Raw genomic sequence first — 24042 nt, 5'->3', positions numbered from 1 at the left:
AAAACAAGAAATAAAAATGTTAATAATGAGTATGAGACATTAAAGGAATCAAAAGAAGAAGAATACATGTCGTCACAGAGGACACTACGCAGAAATGCTCTGGAAAGAAGGATTATTGATCAAATTAAAATCATTAGGAATTGAAGGTAGAACTTTATAATTGAGTTTTAGGTTTTTTTATTTAACAGGAAAATACAAGTGAGAGTAGGTGAAGAATATTCCAGACTTCACAAGGTAGTGTATGTAGTCCCTTATTATTCAACATAATGATTAATGACATTTTCTCTCAGGTTGAACAAAATGTAGGAACATCTTTGTATGCAGATGATGGGGCTTTGTGGATTAGAGGCCGCATTATATCATATGTCAATAAGAAAATACAAGCTGCAATAGTTGAAGTGGAAAAATGAACCAATAAATGGGGATTTAAATGATCTGTAGCAAAAACACAGGTTAGCTGTTTTTCAAGGAATCATAAAATTTTTCCCTTTCCTTGAATCTATATAGACAACAACTGGAGCAAGCAAAGCTGTTAGGTTTCTTGGGGACTGGTTTGATAAAAAACTAACATGGAAAGTTCATTTGAATAAAATTAAGAACAAATGTAAGAAGGTCATAAATATTATTTGTTGTTTATCAGGACAGGAATGGGGAGCAAGTAGAGCATCTCTACAAAACATACATTGGACAATATTACAATGTGTGATTTTTATGTTAAGAAAAGAGAAACCAATCATTTGTCAGTATATGTGACAGAGCTATTGGTGATATTGTTGGCCCTACAGTGGATAGAAGAAAAGGAAGTAAATAAGTGTCATTGCATCTGATAGTTTTTCAGCACTTGAAAGTATAAGATCTGGCAGGTCATCAGTTAGGAAAGATATTATCAATGAAATATTCTGCAGGATGTACGAAATAAAAGTTAAGGGTACAATTAATTTGGGTTCCTGATCATGTTGGTGTGGAGGGAAATGAGAAGATGGATATTCTGGCCAAACCAACTCTAAGAATAAAACAAGTAGATCTACATATTTCATTAAGTAAAGCAGAAGCTAAAGTATACATTAGAACATAGACACAATCAGTTCGGCAGGTTTACTGGGATGAGAATGAAACAGGTAGAGATTTATATAATATACAAAGAATAGCTGATGCTGAGAGAAAGGAGAGTATGAATCGAAGGGAAGGAAATATTATAACACACTTATAACTGTTCATACTGGATTTAATAGTAAACTGAATTGTCAAGCACCCTTCTGGGGAGTGAATACACTGTAGACAACAACAAACAGCTGAGCGTGTATTACTTCACTGTATGAAATACAACAATGAGAGATACCGTCTCATTCAGTCAATGAAGAAAGTCAATAACTATGACTTCTTTATCAGCTTTATTAGGGAAAACAGCTAGCTAGTTAAGTATGATTATATTATTGAATTTGTGAAAGTAAATTATATAAAATAATATAATATTTTAATTATTTTTTATTTCTAGTTTCTTTGTTTTGTTTGGTTTTTATGTTTATTTCTATAGTATATATGGGCAAATATCCTGATCCATACTCCCTTCCAGTCGGTGGCGGTAATGCACCAATAAGTGAGGTTGACAACCACCAATAAACAAAGAGAAAGCGGAGCTCGCTGGATTTGATCCGGAAGAAGAACTGCAGATAGAAAGAGAAAGCATCTCCAAGAGAAATTGTTTTTATATATATTTGATCAACGCTAACTCCTAGAAAACATTTGTACAGGTAGGCTCTAACTCCAGTACAGACTCTACTAATTTTAACACTCGCGGACATTGTTTTTATATATTTTAATCCAATCCATTCCGTCTGAGAGACATGAGAATTAATTGCTGACAAGCGACAGGCCTAAAGCACAGAAATATGAGCGTTTCAAATACTTATAAATACCCTTTTTAGTGGACAAGACCGCAAGTACGTTTTTAAAGAGGGGTTATTGAACACGAATCTGTTTCTGAAAGTTTTTTTTTTTTTTTTCTCGTATTTCTTCTTCTGTGTTATGTTGTTGTTTTTGTGAAGTGAAATCGAAAGTGTTTTTAACATCTCGGTTACGTATGTCACCACGGTTCCCTGAATAGGGAACGAGATGCTGCGGTGACGTCACTATATGGGAACACCTCTCGTTGTGACGAATGTCTGAAGCCCTGTATCATCCCGCCAATTTCATTGGCCAAATAGCGCTTGGCACTGCCCTACGCATGCTTACGCATCGTATACCTGAGTGCCGCGCGCTATTTCGCTCAGATTTCATGAACTGAAGAAAACACTATCAAGGTACAGAAGGCCGGGACCGCAGCATCTCGTTCCCTATTCAGGGAACCGTGGTTACATACGTAACCGAGATGTTCCCTTTCATAGGTCACAAAGAATCTGCTCAAACGTAAACGTATGGGAACCCTATACCATAACGCCTGACATACCTGATAGCTGGGATCCAAGGAAAGCATCTGCTCAAGCGGAGAGAACCCGGGAGCCAGGAGCCGTCCTCACATCCAGACTGTAAAACTTGATAAAAGTGCTCGGTGAGGACCATCCTGCCGCAGCACATTTATCATCCATAGAAGATCCACTGAGAAAAGCTTGCGATGAAGCCACTGCTCTTGTGGAATGAGCTCTAATTCCTAAGGGCGAAACGAGTCCGCGCGCCTTATAGGCTAAAGACATAGCTCCCACCAACCAATGGGACATGCGTTGCTTTGTGACAGCATGGCCTCTATTCTTATTTCCAAAACAGACAAACAGCTGGTCGGACTTACGCCATGGAGCTGTTTGATCAACATAAGTCTTCAGCGCTCTGATAGGGCAAAGACTCAGATCTCCTAACCCCGCCTCTGCAGGGGGTAAAGCTTCCAAGACCACTTGTTGAAAGTGAAAGGGGTTCGAGGCGACCTTAGGGACATAATTAGGCCTCGGTCGCAGCAACACTTTCACAAACCCTGGCGCAAAGTCCATGCACGAGGGCGAAACAGAAAGAGCCTGTAAATCCCCAACTCTCTTGAGGGAGGATAAAGCCACAAGAAGAACTGTTTTAAAAGTCAGGACGGCCCACTGAACAGCTTCCAAGGGCTCGAACAGATGTCCTGATAGACCTTGCAACACAATGGATAGATCCCATCGCACAGGGCGGAAAGGCCTTAGCCGTCGCGAACCCTGTATAAAGCGAGAGACCAGCGGATGACGGCCCACTGAAGCACCATCTATATATACGTGGTTAGCTGAAATGGCTGCCATGTATACTTTAAGAGTAGCTGATGTTACTCCATCTAAAAAACGGTCCTGAAGAAACTCCAGTACTGAATACATTACGCCTCTCCAAACACTCAAATTACGAATTCCACACCAGGCATTAAACAGTTTCCATTTGAAAGCATATAAGCATCTCGTAGAAGCTGCCCTAGAATTCATTGTAGTCTCGGTGATTCCAACTGAAAGACCGGGACATATTAACTCACTCCGCTCAGAGGCCACACCCACAGCTTCCATAGATCTGGTCTTTGGTGCCAAATCATCCCTCGTGCTTGCGATAGTAAGTCCTGTCTGAGGGGAATCTCCCACGGAGAGCCCGCTAGCAGACTGACCAGATCCGCAAACCACGGCTGTGTGGGCCACCACGGAGCCACCAACAACAGCTGCTCCACTCTGTCCAGCCGTATCCTGGATAACACCGCTGGAATTAGTCGAATTGGAGGAAAAGCATATAAGCTGGTCCTGGGCCAATCGTGAGCTAACGCATCCAAGCCTAGGGGCGATGGAGGGCATAGGGAGAACCACAGCGGGCAATGTGTAGTCGTGCTAGACGCGAATAAGTCCACTTACACCTCTCCAAACACTTGCCATATACGGCTCACTGTCTGGGGGTGCAACCTCCATTCCCTTTGCTCCAGGCTCTGTCTGGAGAGCAAATCCGCTCCGAAGTTCAACCGCCCGGGGACATGAACCACTCGGATTAACAATCTCTGTTCTGAGACCAAAGAAGAATATTTCTTGCCAGCCTGCACAGGGGGCAAGAGCGTAATCTCCCCTGATGATTCAGATACGACACAACCGCTATGTTGTCTGACCTGACTAGTACATGACGGCCGATCAGCAGATTCGAGATATACTGGAGAGCTAGAAAAACTGCCAGCAATTCCAACTTGTTTATATGCCAGCCGCGTTGTGTCGCCGTCCATACTCCGTGAGCTGGGCGCCCTTGACAAACAGGCTCCCCAACCGGTCAGAGACGCGTTCGTCGTGACAGTCTCGCGGGAAGCACAAATCCCTAGCCGAACTCCAGTTCGAAGGAATTTGGCTGACATCCACGGTTTTATTGACATAACACACCTCCGTGTCACCGAAATCGTCCGATGCGGAAAACACAACGGGGTGAAATGTTTTTGGCTTTTCGTCCACCACTGAAATGGCGCATATGAAGCAAGCCCAGGCATGACGTGAGAGACTGAACGCGCCATTAAACCCAAAAGTCTGAGGCATAAACTCATTGTCACTGCGCAACCTGCTTTGAAGTGGTGCAGGCATGACGTGAGAGACTGAACGCGCGGGAGAGATAGTCTTGCTGTCATCGCGTGAGAGTCCAAGTCTATTCCCAGAAAGGTTATCCGTTGAGAGGGAATTAAAACACTCTTCTGGAAATTTCGTCCGTAAGCCCAGGCTGTTTAGATGATTCAGCACAAGATCCCGATGAGAATGTGCTTGAGTCTGCCATTGTGCCAATACTAGCCAATACTAGAACTGCGTCCATGCATTTCGAAAAAGTTCGGGGAGCCAAGGCTAAGCCGAAGGGAAGAACACGGTATTGATACGCTTTGCCCTCCAAAGCGAATCTGAGGAACTTCCTGTGTCTTTTGATGATCTGAATATAAAAATATGCATCCTTCAGATCGATCATGACAAACCAGTTGTTTGGTTGAATCTGAGACAGAATAGACTTTACCGTTAACAAATTGAATTTGCTCGTCCTGAGTGCAAGATTCAAAAGGCGTAAATCCAATATCGGTCGTAAACCGCCCCCTTATTTTGGCACAACAAAATAGCGGCTGTCAAAACCTGACTCCATCTGAGAGGGGGTGTACTTCTTCTATAGCCCCTTTGCTCAGCAGAGCTGACATCTCTTGCCACAGCACCCCGATTTCCTTTGGTTTCACAGCCGTGGGAAGAATTCCGCGGAAAGGAGGCGGTCCTTTTCGAAACAGAATGGTGTATCCGTGACAAATTGTGCGTAACACCCATTGTGAAATGCCGGGCAAGCGTTCCCATGCAGCCCAGAAAAACGTCAGTGGTTTCAAGGCCTCCACCTGCTGCAGCGTTTCCATACGCGTTAAAATGTCCGAGCACGAAAGGCTCACGGCTTCCGTAAGCAAGGGAAGTGCATGCATCAAAGTCATAGCATTTCGTTGTGTATAAATGAAGGTAAACATAGGTGAAAGAATTAATCCAACAAGATGAACATTGGGCTCCGCCGCTAGCGAAAAACGCGGCAGCTGTGTGAGCCGTCATAAACAGGCCGACTTTGCCGTACCCTTTGGGCCGTCCCTCGAACTCTGAAGGCTGGATTGGGCAGAGTGTCTGAACAGCGAGAGTATCAGGAACTACTGTTAGGGGCCCGAGGACGAGAGGCATTTGCCGTCGAGCTCAGGTCTAACCTTTTTCGCTGTCGCTGGTAAGCCGGTGGAAAAACCTTAGGACCCCAATCTTTACGAGGGGGCGCCATAGGTGAAGCCTCTTCTCTTGAGGTGACCCGTTGGCGGTGAGAGGAAGTTGAGCATGATCGCGCCGGCACCTTACGTTGTTCAGTCTCCCTGGGCCTGTGAAGAATCAGCTGGCGGAAAGCGACTGATTGCTGTTTCGCTGCCCTAAACTTTTCCACCACCGAAGTGACCGCCTCTCCGAACAGACCGTCCTTAGAAATAGGGGCATCCATGAGAAAAGATTTGTCCTTTTCTTTAATGTCAGTGAGATTAAGCCAAAGGTGGTGCTCAACCGTAATCAACCCAGCCATAGAACGGCCCGCTGCGAGCAGTATGTTTGGTAGCGCGTAGCTCCAAATCTGTTGCTCGCCGCAGCTCTTTCATAGCCTCGGGTGTGATGCCCTCCCCCTCGTCAAGTTCCTTTAAGAGCTCCACTTGGTAGGCTTGAAGAACCGCCATCGAGTGGAGCGATGCGGCTGCCTGACCCGCTGCCATGTAGGATTTCCCGACAAGGCTGGACGTGAATCGACACGCCTTTGAGGGAAGAAGGGGGGGCGAGACTTCCATGCCGTGGCCGAATTAGGCGCGAGATGTTCGGCGAGAGTCTCTTCCACCGGCGGCAATCACTGTATAGCCACGGTCCGCCATGTCAGAAATGGTGGCGAAATCCGCAGCCGCAGCGTTAGTAATGCATCAGGCATGATGTCCTCAGACTCCGAGACCACGGTGGATAAGACGTCGTCGTCATGCGGCCCACAGCCGAAGGATATAGCATCGTAGGCCTCCGGTGTGGGTTGTAAATCCTCATTTGCAAAAACCGACGGGTTCCACGAAGTTTATGGCCATTTCCTGCACTCGAGTCGGGGAGAGTGAGCGACGTGGAGAGAACTCCAGCGCAGCGCTGTCCTCGTAGTCCATGTCGCACATGTCTCCCCAAGCCATCGCCTCATGCGGTGCCTCGGCAGCCTCAGAAGTGACACGGTGGGGGTTGGACGAGGGGGCGACCTTAGAAAATACTTCTTCCCTCTAGTGCAGTACTTTAAGCCGCAGGCTATCACAATGGGGGCAAGAAGAAAGGCCACTAAGCGCTGCCATGTAAGCCCAAGCACACTACGCACCTTTCATGAGTGTCTCCCTTCATGATGAACCTGGTACACGGTTCCTTACACTTCCGAAAACTCATCGCGTTCGCGAAGAGGAGTTAACACTGCTCAAAGAAAAAATCGCTGAGAACGCGAGATGGTTTCCTTAGAGCACAGATGATTCGCTTTCCTGAAGGAAATGAAATCTGAGCGAAATAACGCGCGGCACATGGGTATACTATGCGTATGCATGCGTAGGGCGGTGCCAAGTGCTATTTGGCCAATGAAATTGGCGGGATGGTACAGGGCTTCAGACATTCGTCACACCGAAAGGTGTTCCCATACGGTGACGTCACCGCAGCATCGAAGTGACCTATGAAAGGGAACCCAAGACATTTCTCCGCTTGTTAAGTCTGACGTCACCACTTCCGTGTCCAAACTCTATCAGATATCACGAGAAAACAACAAAAGGTGCTAATATACACTCACAATGTGATATAATACTACCAAAATGATTATAACCCTAACTCCATACCGAGAAATATTTATGTAATGTACACCAAAAAATTTAAAAAATTTACAAAAGTTATTTGTGTCTGGGACGCTATGAGCACGGAGACTGTAGTGTACACCGTGAGTTTGAAAAGGGTTATCTTAAATGTTAAATATGAATAAACAGTGCTTATAAATGGCTGCTGAGGTCGTATATGCACAACCGGCACATCCGGGAATGAAACTGTCAATTTAGTCACCGCCCCTTTTTAGGGAAAAAAATATACTAGATTTCCCATAGACTTCCAGACAAAATAGCGACACAAAGCAACGTCCGTACACAGCTGGCAGGCGTGAATAACTAAAGAAATCCGTAAGACTAAACATGTCAAGTAATTATATGTCCACCCTGCCTGCCACAGAGAGTGAAAGATACATCCACAAACTTAATTTGGTCAATTTAAAAACACGTACGTCCCTTCATTTTCGATTAGCATCATACGTAATTCATGATATTTTCCGTAACAGCAAGATATTGATGATGATGGCAGGTAGCCATGAATTTCTAATTTGGGGTTTTACAAACATTATTGGTGCACCCAACCACACAACAGCTCTTTAGCATGTTGTAAGGTTAGTCCACTTCCTCGATCCAATACTGTATGACGGTTTGTTTTTTCCCCTAAAAGTGGGCGTGAATCTGTTCATAGACGTTCTATGACGCTGTGCCGGTTGTGCGTATTCTCAAGTGAAGCGAGTTGAGGCTTGGACCCAGAAACAGCTTTTATTACGTCACCACTTAACAACCGAATAAGACCAGTACATTTGTTTGTAACTCACTTTATTTTATATAGTGTTTTTTTGTTGCTGTTGCTGCTAACTCAACATATTTCTTCATCTCATTAACCTCATCATCTCCAGGTCACACTGAACAGCAGATTGTTGTCTCAAGCCAGTGCTGATCAATGACAGTTTATCTGCAGTATGTCAGAGAAGAGAGGAAAGATGAGTCTCTCACAGAAACAGAGGTAAGACTGAGTCTGTTCTCAGAGAATCATTTTAAACACTGCTGCAGTTTCAGAGGTTTAATGGAAAAAACAAAACCTTAACAAACTTTGTTTTATATTTACAAATGATTTGCAGAACTTCAGAGCTTCATAACTTCATAATTAAAAAAAATAACATAAAAATATTTAACAAGTAGCCAATTGATGATAAATATTTCAGAAATGAAAATCAGAATCATCATTTACAGTCAATTTACAGTCGCTCTTCGGCACTGGGTCTGTACTTAATTAAATTATTCCACATCACTGATTTTGGTTTTTAGGTCATACATTGATTGTCAGACATTAAAAAATGATTGCACACTTAATTTTAAAGGATCATAAAGAGATTTATTCTATCTAACAGAGAACACTGATCCAGAAATGTCTAAAATGCCTTGACTGAAGTCCTGATATTAATTTCACAAATGTGTGCATCACAATGTGAAATATTAGCGTAATACTGTTCAAAGGTTTACACAAAGAGGAAGACGAGTCTTCAGTGAGTTGTAGTGTTGTCGTCATGTTGTGGAGACGCTGTGTGTTTGGATGTGAAAGCAAACCCTCTTCGTTTGGAATCAGTGTTTAAGATTTATTAATAACTCTTAATACGACCCAAAGGTTATCTTGTGTACAGCACGCTTTATGAAGCTGCAGTGCATTTTCTCCCAGCTTCCTGTGTACAACATCAGCTATACACACCTAAATACACTGTACATAAAATACAATAAACCACACCTAAATAACTTTATACAGAAATTGTTTAACAAATGTAAGTCTGTAAACAAGAATGACTGCTATCTTTAAAACTCTGCAAACGTTTCTGTGAAGGACTAGAGAGAATGTGTGTCAATATAAAACACAGATGAAGCTCCTGTAGAAAAGTTTCTCTTCTCTCTTTGTGTCATTAGTGTAAGATCAGGATCACATGTGTCTGTGAAGAGTGACGCGGTCAAAGGGTGAAGGACCAAACTTCAGTGAGAAAAAAACATCAATCAAAAGGTATTTATTATCTTTGACATTATAATGTTGTGTTGGCTTATTTCTCCACTAAGATGCTTGTGATATAAATGAATGAAATAAAACAATAAATCACTGATTTCCTCTTTATTGAACTCAGTCTGGAGCTTCTTTCCAGTAACACAATCACACAAGCAGCCACAAGGAGGTATAAATTAACCATGGAAAAGAGATCATGGAGACAAACATGAATATGTCTTTCCATCTATGCATAGTCATAGATGGACAAATGCATGTCTATACTGTGCTTCATTACCATCCTCAACAGTGAAGCTCTTTAAATGAGACTGAAGGAGCTCCTGTAGTAAAGTGTTTTATTCTTTTTGTTCTTTGTGTCATTAGTGTAAGATCAGGCTCACATGTGTCCAGCTCTGTGTCTGTGAAGAGTGACCAGTCAAAGAGAGAAGCACCAGACTTCAGTGAAGAAACATCACGAGCCAAACGGTATTTGATCTGTTTCTTATTTTTGTTTACACATAGACTGTGTCAGAAAGTGTGTCAGTGAATAATTATCATAAAACTTATAGTCCATAAATTTATCACAGTATTGTTTTTCTCTTTGCTAAAATGTTTACAAGATATTTCGGTCATATTTTTTCCCTAAAAATACAGTATTTTGATTTATTTTATTTACTATCAGGCTTCAGTATGAAACATTAGATCCAGATTTACAGTCTCACAGGAACCGCAAGAATTTTACAGACAGTCTCCTGCAGATCTTCCAGGTAATAAAACACATTTTCAGGAATATTTAATAATTATAATAAACATATGTTATTGAATAAGAGTGTGACAGAACTTTTATTTCTTATTTTTCATTTTAAGAACCCATAAAATAAGAATGAAAACCTATTTTTATTCATATTTAGAGCAAATTAATGTTTGTCTCGAATTTATTTTTGATGAATATTTTTTATTACTGAATAAATCATTTTGACCGAATAAAGATGAATATTTTTTCTGTCATTTTTTCTTGTCTTTCTTTGTAGGATCTTGAGAGCAAAATATTCAAATTTCTGAAGAAAGAACTGGAAAAGTTTAAGAAAATATTACAAAAAAGAGGACATGCAATACTTTGTGAAGGACTTTAATGAGAAACAGATGCAGTATGAAAGAAGCAGCTCTTGATCTCACGCTCTACTTCCTGAGAGAGATGAAGCAAGATGAAGCTGCTGATACTCTAGAAGGTAAGATACTCGTGATCATCTGTCAGATTGTCTCTTATAAATGTAGAGAGAAAATAAGATTAAACAATATCTGTATTTTTGTTTCTGTTTAGATGAGCTGGTCTTTATTCATCAGCTAAAGTGTAGCCTAAAGAAGAAGTGTCAATGTGTGTTTGAAGGAATTGCAAAGCAGGGTGACTCTACACTTCTAAAGAACATCTACACAGATCTCTATATCACTCAGGGTTGTAGTGAACAGGTCAATACTGAACATGAGGTGAGGACAGATTGAAGTTGCTTCCAGACGTCATGAATCACAGGAGATACAGGTTGAGTGCAAAAATGTGTTTGAAGCACCTGAACAAGACAAGCAGATCAGAACTGTACTGACAAAAGGAATTGCTGGCATCGGAAAATCAGTCTCTGTGCAGAAGTTTGTTCTGGATTGGGCCGAAGGAAAAGAAAATCAAGATATCAGCTTCATATTTCCTCTTCCATTCAGAGAGATGAACTTAAAGGAGCAAGAAAAACTAAGTTTGATTGACCTTATAACTCAGTTTTTCCCAGAAACAGAAAGACTGAACCTTACAAGAAGAAATCAATTCAAAGTCTTGTTCATTCTTGATGGATTGGATGAATGTCGACTTCCTGTAAACTTTAAGGATAATGAGACGTGGTCTGATGTATCATCCCCAGCCTCTCTGGATGTTCTCCTAACGAACCTCATCAAGGGAAAATCTGCTTCCTTCTGCTCTCATCTGGATCACCAGCAGACCAGCAGCTGCCAGTAAGATTCCTCCTGACTGTATCGACCGGCTGACAGAGATACGAGGATTCAATGATGCACAAAAGGAGGAGTACTTCAAAAAGAGATTCACTGATAAGAATCAGGCTAAAGAAATCATTGATCATGTTAAAAAATCAAAGAGTCTCTTCATCATGTGCCACATCCCAGTCTTTTGCTGGATTTCAGCCACTGTTCTCCAGAACATTTTAGAGGAGAAAAGAAAATAATGCTGTGAAAAACAATCAGGCTGATGATGCCTCCAAAAACACTGCAGGAGTCAAATACTGAAGACACTCCTAAGACTCTGACACAAATGTACACACACTTCCTCAGATTTCAGATCCAGCAGAGCAGACGAAAGTATGATGGAGGACACACACCAGATGTTTCCTGGGATAAAGATGCCATCTTTTCACTGGGGAAACTGGCATTTGATCAGCTGGAAAGAAACAATGTGATCTTCTATGACACAGATCTGGAAGCCTGTGGTATTGACGTCTATAAGGCATCAGTGTACTCAGGCATGTGTACCCAGATCTTTGAGGAAACAGGGATCGTTCTGGGTACCATGTACTGCTTCGTTCACTTGAGCATTCAAGAGTTTATTGCAGCTCTTTATGCACATCTGTTTCTAGACATCAACAAGAAATATGTGTGTGATCAAGACGCTACAGAACAGGAAAACAAAAAGTGAAACCATGATTGATTTGCTCAAGACTGCAGTGGACAAGGCACTAGAGAGTGATAATGGACACACTGGATCTTTTTCTTCGATTCCTCCTTGGTTTGTCACTCCAGTCCAATCAGAGACTCTTACAGGGTCTGTTGACACAGAAAAATAGAAATCATCAGAGCAAAAAGGAAATAGTTCAGTACATCAAGCAGAAATTAGAATCTAATCTGTCTCCAGAGAGATCCATCAATCTGTTCTACTGTCTGAATGAACTGAACGACCAAAAACTCTGGTGAAAGACATTCAGACCCACCTTAGCAAAGGAAGTCTCTCATCTGCTGATCTTTCACCTGCCCAGTGGGCTGCTTTGGGTCTTTGTGTTGTTGACATCAGAAGAGGAGCTGGAGGAGTTTGAGCTTCAGAAATTCAAGAAATCAGACGAGTGTCTCATTAGATATCAGCAGTCATCAAAACCTCCAAAAGAGCTCTGTAAGTTATTTAATATATTTTGTAATGTTTTGTTCTCACCTTAAAATTACATTAATCTACATTGATACATAGCAGGCTTGGACACCCCTGATTTATAGTGATAATTAACCATATACCAGTTATAAGTAGGGTGGGAATCACCAGAGGCCTCACAATACGATGTGAAGTGAAAGTGAAAGTCGTGACATTTGCCAAGTATGGTAACCCTACTCAGAATTGGTGCTCTGCATTTAACCCATCCAAAGTGCACACACACAGCCAGTGAGAATGTGAAACACACACCCAGAGCAGTGGGCAGCTATATATCCAGCGCCCCGGGGAGCAACTGGGGGTTCAGTGCCTTGCTCAAGGGCACTTCAGCCATGAGTATTGAGGGTGAAAGAGAGCGCGCTGTTCATTCACACTCCTTCCCCCCCTACAACTCCTGCCAGCACCGAGACTCAAACCTGCGACCTTCGGGTTACAAGTCCAATTCCCCCTAAACCATTAGGCCACAGCTGCCCCTAGCTGCCCCTAGCTGCCCCCACACTGATATTATCACAATACTTGTGTCACAATATAATATTATTGAGATTTTAAATATATTGTGATATTCTGTGATATATTGTGATATTACAGAGCTGTTGTTCAGACCTTTCAGCAATTGGGGGAAATTAAATTAAACATGTAGTCAAACATAAATTAAATCAAATAAAAAAATTATTCCCAAAAAAACAAAAATGCCAAAATGAAAATTCTGGGCCAAAACGGAAACCGAAAATTCTGGAAGCACTTGGCTGAAAACCGAAAAATGCTTTGTAATGATTATTTATTAATTTATTAAAGAATATACATTTATTTTGTAAGACTTTTTAATTTTAACTCAATTTTAATGATAATGAAATTAACCCTCTGGAGTCGATAAACGTGTATACACGTTATGACGCATTTTCTCCTGATAACCCCGAAAAGAACTTAAATTACACTTTCAGTTTTGATCGTACAGATAAGAGCAATACATCAATCGAATCTGTAAAGGGGCTACTTTTTTTTTGTATACAGACATAATAACAACAAAACTTTGTGCATTTATAAAATAAAGATAACAAACAAGGAGTGCTGTCTGCAGCCTTTGTCTGCGGTGATCTTCATTTACAAACGAATCATTAAAAATGAACTGTAAATCAGTGAATACTCAACGAAGAGACATGAGAGAGATATCTATAGAAAGCCTGACATGTCTACTTTTAAACTAAGCAAGTGCTGCCGAAAACAAATATTCTGTGATAAAGTAATCCATATGAAAACAACGCTATGTCCGTTTTTCACGTCTCCCTTCATTATCTTCTAAATGCGATCACGCTCCTGCGCCGAGCGCGCTTTTGAGATTATAATGTTTCACTGAAGCGCGCGGTTTTGAATACGCCCACACAACAGAAGACAACGAAGCGAGACTGTTCTTCAAGTTTTTTTTTTATTTTACTGTTTTGCTTCGCGCTGAGAGGAATAAGACATAATTCACCCCCAAAAAGATGTGATGTGGTTGAGGATTTAAGATTTGGATTTCCTCAGAAAAAAAGAATGAAGCACTTTATTCATTCAGCAGAGATCATAAACATGAGTAAGTCCCTTTTTATTTATTTATATACTTGTACTAGTTTTCACATAACGTGTAAACATTTTAACTGGTTAGACTTTTTCCAAAGACTTTTTTTCCAAACTATAATTCCTGACTAAATGTATAATCAAGTGAAACATTATGAAGTTTCAATAACAGTATACAATACTATACCATTCAAAAGCTTGATGTAAATAATATAAATGTAACTGTCACAAATTTTATCAAACAATGCTGTTCTTTCATCTTTTCAACATTAATAAAAAAAAACTAGAAAAATATTCTCAGCTCTTTTCAACATTAATAATAATAATGATAATAATAATAATAATAATAATAATAATTAATAACATAAATGTTTTTTTTTTTGTGTGTTAGAAAATCAGATTGTTAAAAGGATTTCTGAAGGATTGTGTGACTGGAGTAATGAAGCAAAAAATTCACTTTGAAAGTCAGGTTTGATTGTTCCTAATAAACGGTTTATCTGCACTCGCAAGTGGATATAAATTGTGTTGTGGGATAATTAAATATATTCTAAATAAAACTACAAACATAAAATTTATATACATTTATTTTGTCCTCACATTCTTTCTTGTAACTCATACCTCTCAGCCACATACCTGACTGAATGGCTCATTATGCAGCTCATTATGCGGGTCTTTGTCTTCTCAGGTGTTAATCACAAGATATTCATGATAGTTGGATGCCTACTCGCATATGACTTTTACCAACAAAAATTGTCTTAGCAAATTCAAATCAATATTATTGTTTTCTGTAAGTGAGTAAACAAGATGATTTTCACATCATTTAGAAAGAAAAATTCTAGGCTACAAGCTCCAGTTCTCAAAAGTCCCGGGAAACCAATTTTATGTATGTGTTTTATTGCCTTATTCAAGTGATTTAACATTTTTATTTTTACACTAACCACGCATAACATTTTTTTTTCTCAAAAAACACAATCATGTACATACATGCTGCTCACATATTATTATAGCCCAGTTTGTGCTGATTACAGTGATTTTAGGACTTTAGCCATTTAGATGTTTATAAGAAACTGAAAAAAGCAGGGCATGACAAAACTTCTCCAGGCCCCAAAATACCCTTAGATTCCAGAGGGTTAAAAAAAAACACAAGCTAATAAAATAACCACACTTTTACTGAAAGTAACAATAAATCTGGACAGAATTTATGTTAATATTGGTAACACTTTATAATAAGGTTCACAAAGTTAACTACTTTAATTTACAATCTAAGAATTTATTAATCTTAGTTCAAATTAATTTTAACATTTGCTAATTCATTATTAAAATAAATAGTTGTGCAAGTTAACAGTTAATGAACTCTTAATTAACATGAACAAACAATGAAAAAACTGTATTCTCATTAACATTAAGAAAGATTAATAAATACTGTAATGTATTGTTCATTGTTCGTTTGTGTTAGTTAATACATTAACATTAATGGAACCTTACTGTAAAGTGTTACCTTAATATTAAATATCAATATTTTTTTATTCACTTCAATGAATAAGAATCAGATATAAATTGTTGGAATTATTTATTTTAATTATTTTTTTTTTTGGATAACTTTTTGCGATGCTGTTTATCTTTATTTTACTAACTTACTGCATGCTGAAAGCGACCTAGCTGACCTCACCAGAAAAAAAATTAACACCACCATCTAGTGGATTGTCAAGAAATTGATTCTATTATTCTAATCCAAATAGTGTACTAAAAAGATCGATACTTGGCATCCGTGTGTCAATACAGTATTGCCATGGAAAATATCGCGATACTATACTGTATCGTTTTTTTTTTTTTCCCCACCCCAGTTATAAGTATATATCTCTTTTAGGGTTAAATCAAAACACATTTTCTTTTACTTTTTTTCTTTAAAAACTGCAGTCCTTTGGAATTAAAGTGCAATGCTGTTTTATTAGATTTACATGGGGTTTATGTAAAAAATTCTCTTTTCATCAAAGTTAGTTAGCTACAGAAGAAGCACATCATGTTATTATCAAACACATTGTTCCATAGTTAATTCTACTCCAATATGCAGTTCAGCTTCTACAACTTCTGCTATAAAGGAGATATACTCTTGCATAACCTCTATGCATAAATGATTAACCTCCAGATTCTCCACCTCAAGACACTCATCCAGATAATAGAGCAGCACTTTTAAATGTATAACTCATCGCCATTAATGATATAAACCTATTATTCATTTACATATTTTAAGTTTTATACAAGCATGCTAGTTTGTTTCATGTAGGAAATCTGAATCAATGCAATTCTAATATATATTCAGTGTATTTACTGTTCATCTAAAAAATAATTGGTATACTTTTTTGTATTTAAATGTATTACATGTATCTAACTCTGTGATTTGATTTATTTTTCTTGTAGGTTAAATGATTGTGGCTTAACAGACAAAAGCTGTCCAGCTCTGGCTACAGTTCTTGGATCAGATACCAATCTGAAAGAGCTGAACATGAACAATAATAATCTACGGGATTATGGAGTGAAGTTGCTCTGCATTGGATTGAAAAAAATGAATTGCAAATTAGAGATACTGAGGTAAGTTTTGTGACAATCCGTATTGTTTGGTTAGAATTCAGATCCATCTGTTAACATGGACCTAGATAATTTGCCACAGAATTGAGGACAGAACTGCTTCAGCTCAGTGAAATTTGCAGCATGAACTCTACATTCCATGGCCCTCATTTATGTGTAATGAGTGCATAAGAACTCAAAGTGTGGGATCTTCCATCTTGTACTTAAACGTAGGAATGTGTGTAAATAAAAGCTCAACTCTGAGCATGCTTGAGCAGAGAATCTAGTGCTAGAATGGCAATACTACAAAAAGAAAGTGATGCTGAGTGTTTCCTGTGTGCTTTAATTGCAAATACTCAATTTATAAATTCATAGTTCAAGCTAGACATTTGCATAATTGGTGTAAAAGCAAAATAAAAAAAGACACACAGCAAAAAAAGGCTTATCTTACTTAGTATTTTGTTGTTTCTAGTCAAAATATCTAAAAACTCTTAAATCAAGATGCATTCACTAGATAAGCAAAAACACATACGATATTTAGTTGTTTCCTGGGGGAAAAGTTCTAAATGAAGTTCATTTTGCTTAAAACAACTTAAAAACCCTCCTCTTAAAACAAAATTATTTTGAACTTTGTTGTTTAAGTCTAGATCTAGGCATGATGAGTAGACAGAGATCACTGGATCTCAATGTTCTGCACGAGTGAATCAGATCGCTGCTCTACTGCAGGATAAACACTTTCAACTCAACACATTGATGTACATTTTTTCATAGTTACAAGGACATTTTTAAATTCTTGCTGCTGGGTTTTTTTTTATGTGTCTTGTATAAGAGATTGCTGACCGAAAAAAAAAAAACAACGTATGTGACTTTTGTAATGTGGCTATCGTCATCATCAGCAGGTATTTGTCAACTGTCAGCTAAAACATACTGGTAAATATTCAGATTAAAACTGAAGTGTTTTCTCTTTATGCAGTCTGAAAGAACAACTGTATCACAGAAGGAGGGTGTCATGTTCTGGCTGCAGCTCTAAATTCAAACCCTTCAAATCTGACAGAGCTGGATCTGAGTGAGAATAAACTAGGAAACCCAGGAATGAAGATCATCTCGACTCTGTTTGAAAATGTACAGTGTAGACTGGAAAAGCTGAAGTGAAGTATTTTAAAAGTGTATCCCATTAATTACCCAGACTGCTAGTGTGACCCACCACAGTTTCATAGATTTGAAAATATTTTACACTTCTCATCAGGACTGCACAATTAATCAAAATAAACTCTAAATTGTGATATGACTTAGTGCACTTATCAAATCACAAAAGGCTGCATTTTAAGTTAGAAGAGTAGAAGTTCTGAATGGCTGTTAAATAAAATAAAAATAAAAGAAATGGCTGGTGAGCGAGTTATTTTGAGCTTATAACATGAATTTAAAAGGTTCACCTAGTTTTGCGTTCATGTAATTTCCAACATTGTTTTGGCAGATGATGTTAACAGATTTCACCAGATTTGTACAACAAAGTGTTTATAAACCTGTTATGAACTAAACACAGAAACTTGAAGGTCACTGTTCAGTTTTCCACCAAAATAAAAGCCTGAGGACTTAACATTTGAAAGTAAAGAAATTAAGACATAAGAATTACAATAATAAATATATCATTCAATTCTTCAAAATTTAAATCCTTCTTCAAGCTGCTTGTTCTATGTAGTGTTGTAAGTGTAGTTTAGGCTTGAGTATTGTACTGTAAAATACAAAATATTTGTATAATTATCAAATAAAAAAATAATAATTTCACAGTGTGATTATCATGTGTTTAGAAGCTTCTGTCACTCTCTACTACAGTCTTGGCCCATTCCTCGCCTGAAAAAGCTTCCAAGATCACTGATATTCTTTGGTTTTCACATTGCCACTGCTTTCTTTAAATTCAACCAGATATTTTTCAATGAGAATTAAATCTGGAGACCTGAACAGGCCACTCAAGAACAATTCTATGACTGATCCCTGAACCCAAGCAAAAGTAGATTTCGATGTGTACTTTGGGATAACTGCACTGCAGGAAAGTTCATTGATCATCAGCTTCAGTCTTTGCTCCAAAATGCATCACCAATTCTTGTTAAAATGGCCTGATACTTCACAAGAATCCATGATGTCCTTCAGACAGTCATGATTTCCACTTCCTGCTGCAGTAAAGCAACCCCATAACAGGACCTGATCCCCCTTACAAGTTTGACGATGGAGGATGGTGTTCTTCTGCTTATTTAGTCTTAAGATGGAGATTGTCTTTCTGCTTATTAGCTTTTCTTTTGCAGCAGACTATACCGCTGATCCATGGGTGTCCAAAAAGTTCCAGTTTGGTCACATCACTCCATAAAACATTCTTCCAGTGTGCTCCACATAAATGAATTTTAGCAAGTTCAAGTCTGCCTTTTGTTCTTCTTGATCAAGAGTGTGGTATTCTGCAAGATGTCTCAACATGAAGTCCATACTTGTCTAGTGTTCTTCTTAACACACTGCATTGAAATAGTTTTCCTCCTTTCATCAGGTCATCTTGCAAGTCTTTAGATGTAACATTGTAGGTTTTTCTTAGTAACTCTGATTAAACATTTTATTATATTGTCCTTTTTCTTGAACACTCTCAAAGGTTTTCTGGTACAACACACTTAAAGCTAGAGAATAAGCCTGAGAGCTGTCGCTAGGAACTTTTAATGTCTTGGAAATCTTCATATAGCCTTAGATTTTCTTAAGTAATATACAATTATTTATTCTCTATAGATTCTCTATAGCTTTTGCGAGATCTCTGTTGACTTTGCCATTTTTGCTACTTCAGCACATGCAGGGATGTGACTTATAAACAGCAATGTTGAATAGGGGTTGAATAATTATGACAGAGCTCTGTTTATTAAAATCTTATAACTCAAAAATATTACATTATATGTTGACATTATAACTTTTAATATGCTCAATGAAACTGTTTATAGCAATTTTTATTTTTATCCTGGATCTTCAGAAAAGCTAGTATTTGTAAAGTACTGCAGTCTCTGAGGGGGTTGAGTAATTTTAATTGCAACTGTAGGTTATTATTGTGGAAAACTGCAACTTTTTATTTTCTTCATTCTAGAACATGTACTTGTGTGACAATAACTTTACCCAGCTTTACTGTGAAAAGAGTCCATTCAGGTCAAATTCCCGTAGTGCATCTTTTTATTTTCTTCATTCTAGAACATGTACTTGTGTGACAATCTGTGTAATAAGCATGATAATGTTCATCCAGCCAGTTGTTCTCGCAGAATAAACCCGACAGGGTGATCAGCGAAGCAGGGGGTCTTGCATCAGCCTGAAGGGTGTTTATTCTGCGAGAACACCGGCTGGATGGTACATTATCGTGCTTAGTACACAGCTATTTGCCACATAAGTAACTAATTAGATGCAACATATTTGATTTGAATGAAATATTTGAACGCAAAGCTTCCGTGAAGACAGCAGTTGTGAGCAAGCGGCAAATTCAAACTAAATGGACATTTAAGGAAAACTGTGCAGTTCAACCACGTATTACACAACATTTCACCACAAAATAATTAAGGCATAAAAGAATTAAGATGAAAATGTTTTTTTAAAATCTTCCCAGTTTGTTAGTTCTCTTATAATCCATTACAGCGTACAAAACAATCGTAGCAAAAATGGCCAGCAGCAGCTGCGTTTGTATGAAACCGGAGAGCGAATCCCGCGATACCAGGATGACATAATTTAAAGCAATTGTACACATTTGTGAATCGAGTTTTAATATTTATTAGCTAAACAAAATGCAAAAGCTTCCACCAAGAAAATAAATAGTTAAAGCAAAGCGTACACAGCGCCGACTGCTGTTACCCGGAAGCCTGGAGCCTTGTTTATTAGAGGTTTACAGGTTATGTGGTAAGGCCAGGGATGTCACATACCTCGGAATGTTGTGAGCTGACCAATCAGAATCAAGTCCTTCCACAGAGCCATGTAATAATGAAAGTAATACATGTTTTCTAATAGACTTTCAGACTGCAGTATCAATGAAGACGGCGTATAAAGACTCTGTCTTAAGCTCTGAGATCAAACCCTTCACACCTGATAGAGCTGGATCTCACAGGAAAATGATCCTGAGACCATCAGGAGTGAAGCAGCCGAGTCAGTGATTTACTACAGGATCCAACTGTTCAACTCAAGACTCTGAGGTGAGACCTGATTGAAATAATGAAAAAATAAATGATAACGCATGTGAATTATATTATATTGTTCATATTATATTATTACAACTAATTCAGTAAGGTACACAATTTGTTGTTGAAAATGATCAAAGATGAAAGATAGAGATGCTGCAGATGCTGTTGTTTTGATGATAAATGTCAGCCACAGTTTGTAGTTGTGTTAAAAGTTACAGCTTAATCAGACATTTTGGGTCACTAGATGTGCTGGTGTTCAGTAGTTTGGTGCCTCGATAGTTAACATTTATGATTGTGTTATTTGTGGACATTTCTCATGAAAAATATATTCAGTGTGATTTATTATCCTGATTGTTTAAATGTTTATCTGATGCACTTGTACATTAATTTCCATCAAGCTCAGATCCACAATGCTGTAGATCTACTACAGCAGATCTATCAACAGACCACAAACATGTGATGTTGTGTCAGGAGAGGATCAGTGATAACAAAACACACACACACACACACACACCACACCACACACACACACCACACACACCACACACACACGTCTGAACCTGCAGTTTACTCTCATTAATGGAGCCAGAATTATATATAGCATCAACACAGACACTCAGTTAAACTAAAACTATCCAGAGATGTGTCCTGAACCCAGATCATGTTCTCTGTTATGTGGATCACATCCCAGTGTTTTGGTGATTCTGCTACATAATAATATGAAGAGCCGGCATCAAAAAGATCAACTAAATATATCATATAGGACTGCTTAGCTGTCACAAGCTAGTTATCTCTTTGCTAACTATTCCTCATCTCCTGCTTAAAAGCCAGAAAGATCTTCAGATTTTGAGAATCATGATCTAGTTGAGCTTTTGCCCCTGAGTTTCTTTTAAATAATTTGACTTTTGTCTTTTTCTGAAAAATTGATTTATATATTTAAATGTTCAACTGTTTAAACTTGAACTATAGCTTTTCTTTACAAACAATGTTTGATGATCTTTAAATGTTTTGTGATGCAATTGCACATTGAATTGATTCCAGCTTCATCTTCTCTTCTGCAGGTTTTTGTGGGTCCTGCTGCAGATGAAGGCTGTCAGTATGTGACTGGAATTGTGGGTAAAAAACCGCAACTCTGAGAGAGCTGAATCTGAGTGTGACGGTAAAAGAGGAGGACACAGACGTGAATCAGGATCTTCTGCTCTACTGCAGGATAAACACTGTACACTCAACACACTGATGTGAGTTTCCTACATCATTTCACATGTGGATCCTGTATCTTAATTTACATCTTTTTTTTTTGTATCTGGGGAGGGTTCTGACTAAAATTTGTGGTCCAACTTAAATGTAACTTGATATCCTCAATCCTAGTTTTGTTTTTGTTTTTCTGTTGAGTTACATATATTGCTTTACTTATATTTTTTCAGGTTTTTGGCAACAGTTTATTATTGCCTGTATGTGTAACACATGATGAATTCGCTCACACAAACATAACGTGTCCGAATTCATTGTGTTTTCTCGTTCTGTCCTTCAGTCTTTTTTATGCAGTATTACAGAGAAACCATGTTTCTCATCCTGACTTCAGCTCTGAAATCAAACCCAATCCACACCTGAGAGAAACTGGCCCTGATCTGAATCACATAAAAAACACAGGGGCGGAGTGAATCACTTATGTGACGTAGCTGAAGGATTCACACTGTAAAACTGGAGCGATTGAGGTTCAGTAACATTCACAATACATGAATCAAAACTGATGAAAATCCACTTTGTTTAACTCGGATGTGCTGTGTCGAAGGTCCTTTTGACCCCAAGAGGAGTTGCTGAAACAATAATAATAAAAAAAGTTCCCTTTATGTAAATGTTTCAGGATCCTGAGTCAACGGTTGTCAACACTTTAGTACCTCTACAAATTAGAACGATTAAATTGGATTCTATATCTTGGTTGGTGTGTTTAGTGTGAAAAAGTCACACTTCTGGAGGACCCACATTGACCATGAATGAAGAAATGATCAAAGCATACTTTTTCTTATTGCATTTATTAAATTAAAATCAATAATCCACCACAAGTTCAGACCACAAAATACACAAAAATGTACACACACACACCAAAAAAAAACAAACAAAAAAAAACAAACATAGACATTAATGGGAAAGTATAAAAATGTTGATTTTGGTCTGTTATCATACTGTGTCAAAAATGTCTGAAGAGGGTGACAACCCAGCACTGGTAATTTGATTTTTATTTAATATTACAAATATCATAAATCCTTATAAAAGCGAACACAAATGTGTTCAAGTAAAAAACTTAACAAACTGAGTAAAATTACTTTAGTTTAAAAAAATATATATTGTAATGAAATATCCTTTTGTTCTCTGTTCTCTGGAGACCCCAACAAGCAACGAGTGTCCTCCCCACACCAACCGCACCTAAGAGTTAAAACAAAAAACACTTATACTCAATATTATCTATGATGAATGTGTTCACATTATATTTGTGAAAGATTCTTCATCTTAATGTTTTGTTTGTAAAGATGATCTCTCTTCCTCTGTTTGTCTCTTTCTAGTCCTTTATTCACTGTTTGCATTACGATGTTTCTTTCTTCTTTAACTCCAGTCTTTGACACAACCAAAAGCTCTGCAGTTTCTTAAAACAGCTTGATCTGAGTTATAATAAGATTGGAGACTCAAAGCAGAAGAAGCTCATTGTATGTGCTACCGAGACGCAAAACTTGTGAACTGAGTGTGATTAAACTTCACTTTGTGATATTAAAGAGATTCCTTTACCTTCTGATATGTGAACAATATATACTATTTCAAATATTTGTGGAAAAGAGTTTTCAAATTATCAACACGCTTTATTCAAAACAAAAAAGGGTTTGTGTCAGAATGAAATGTAAACTTCATAAAAATGTTGAACACAACGGAGGAAAGAAGAGAGAAAAGCACACTGTCCACAGATTATACAGCAACAGCTGCTTTATGAATGACATCATTAATAGTGAATCATTACAGTTTTGAAATAGATTTTGTTCATATTGTAGGAACAACGCTGGTTAAACCAGAGCAGATTCAGCTTCAGCTCACAATCGTCGCCATCAACACATGATCAATGTCTCGTGTCTCTTGTGTGTTTTACTACTTGACAAGCACAACGGTAAACATTACTTACAACTTACTTTGCTGTAAGAGATATGTAACTCCAGCCGCTTGTTATCACAGAATAAACCCGACAGGGATAGAACTTGTG

The 24042-nt window shown here is 38.4% G+C and overlaps 1 protein-coding gene and 1 long non-coding RNA gene across 3 annotated transcripts in view; both read left to right on the top strand.

Moving 5' to 3' along the window:
• The window catches only part of LOC122141383 (NLR family CARD domain-containing protein 3-like), a gene marked incomplete at its 3' end in the record, with an annotated part of 100824 nt that overhangs the window by 59616 nt on the left and 17166 nt on the right, over positions 1-24042 (top strand). The gene's annotated exons all lie outside the window — the stretch shown is intronic.
• Positions 1718-11275, top strand: LOC109084265. 2 transcript variants are annotated; one of them, XR_006157769.1, is made up of 7 exons: positions 1718-1751; positions 8209-8315; positions 9245-9335; positions 9696-9797; positions 9994-10078; positions 10343-10540; positions 10633-11275. It is a non-coding gene; the product is annotated as an uncharacterized LOC109084265 (long non-coding RNA). The 2 variants fall into 2 exon arrangements; XR_006157770.1 differs by lacking the exon at positions 1718-1751 and adding an exon at positions 1923-1940.

Source organism: Cyprinus carpio, chromosome B22, assembly GCF_018340385.1.
Source record: "Cyprinus carpio isolate SPL01 chromosome B22, ASM1834038v1, whole genome shotgun sequence".
NCBI classification, from domain to species: Eukaryota; Metazoa; Chordata; class Actinopteri; order Cypriniformes; family Cyprinidae; genus Cyprinus; species Cyprinus carpio.
Note: the sequence above shows the minus strand (reverse complement) of the source record. Positions and strands in the feature narration are given on the sequence as shown.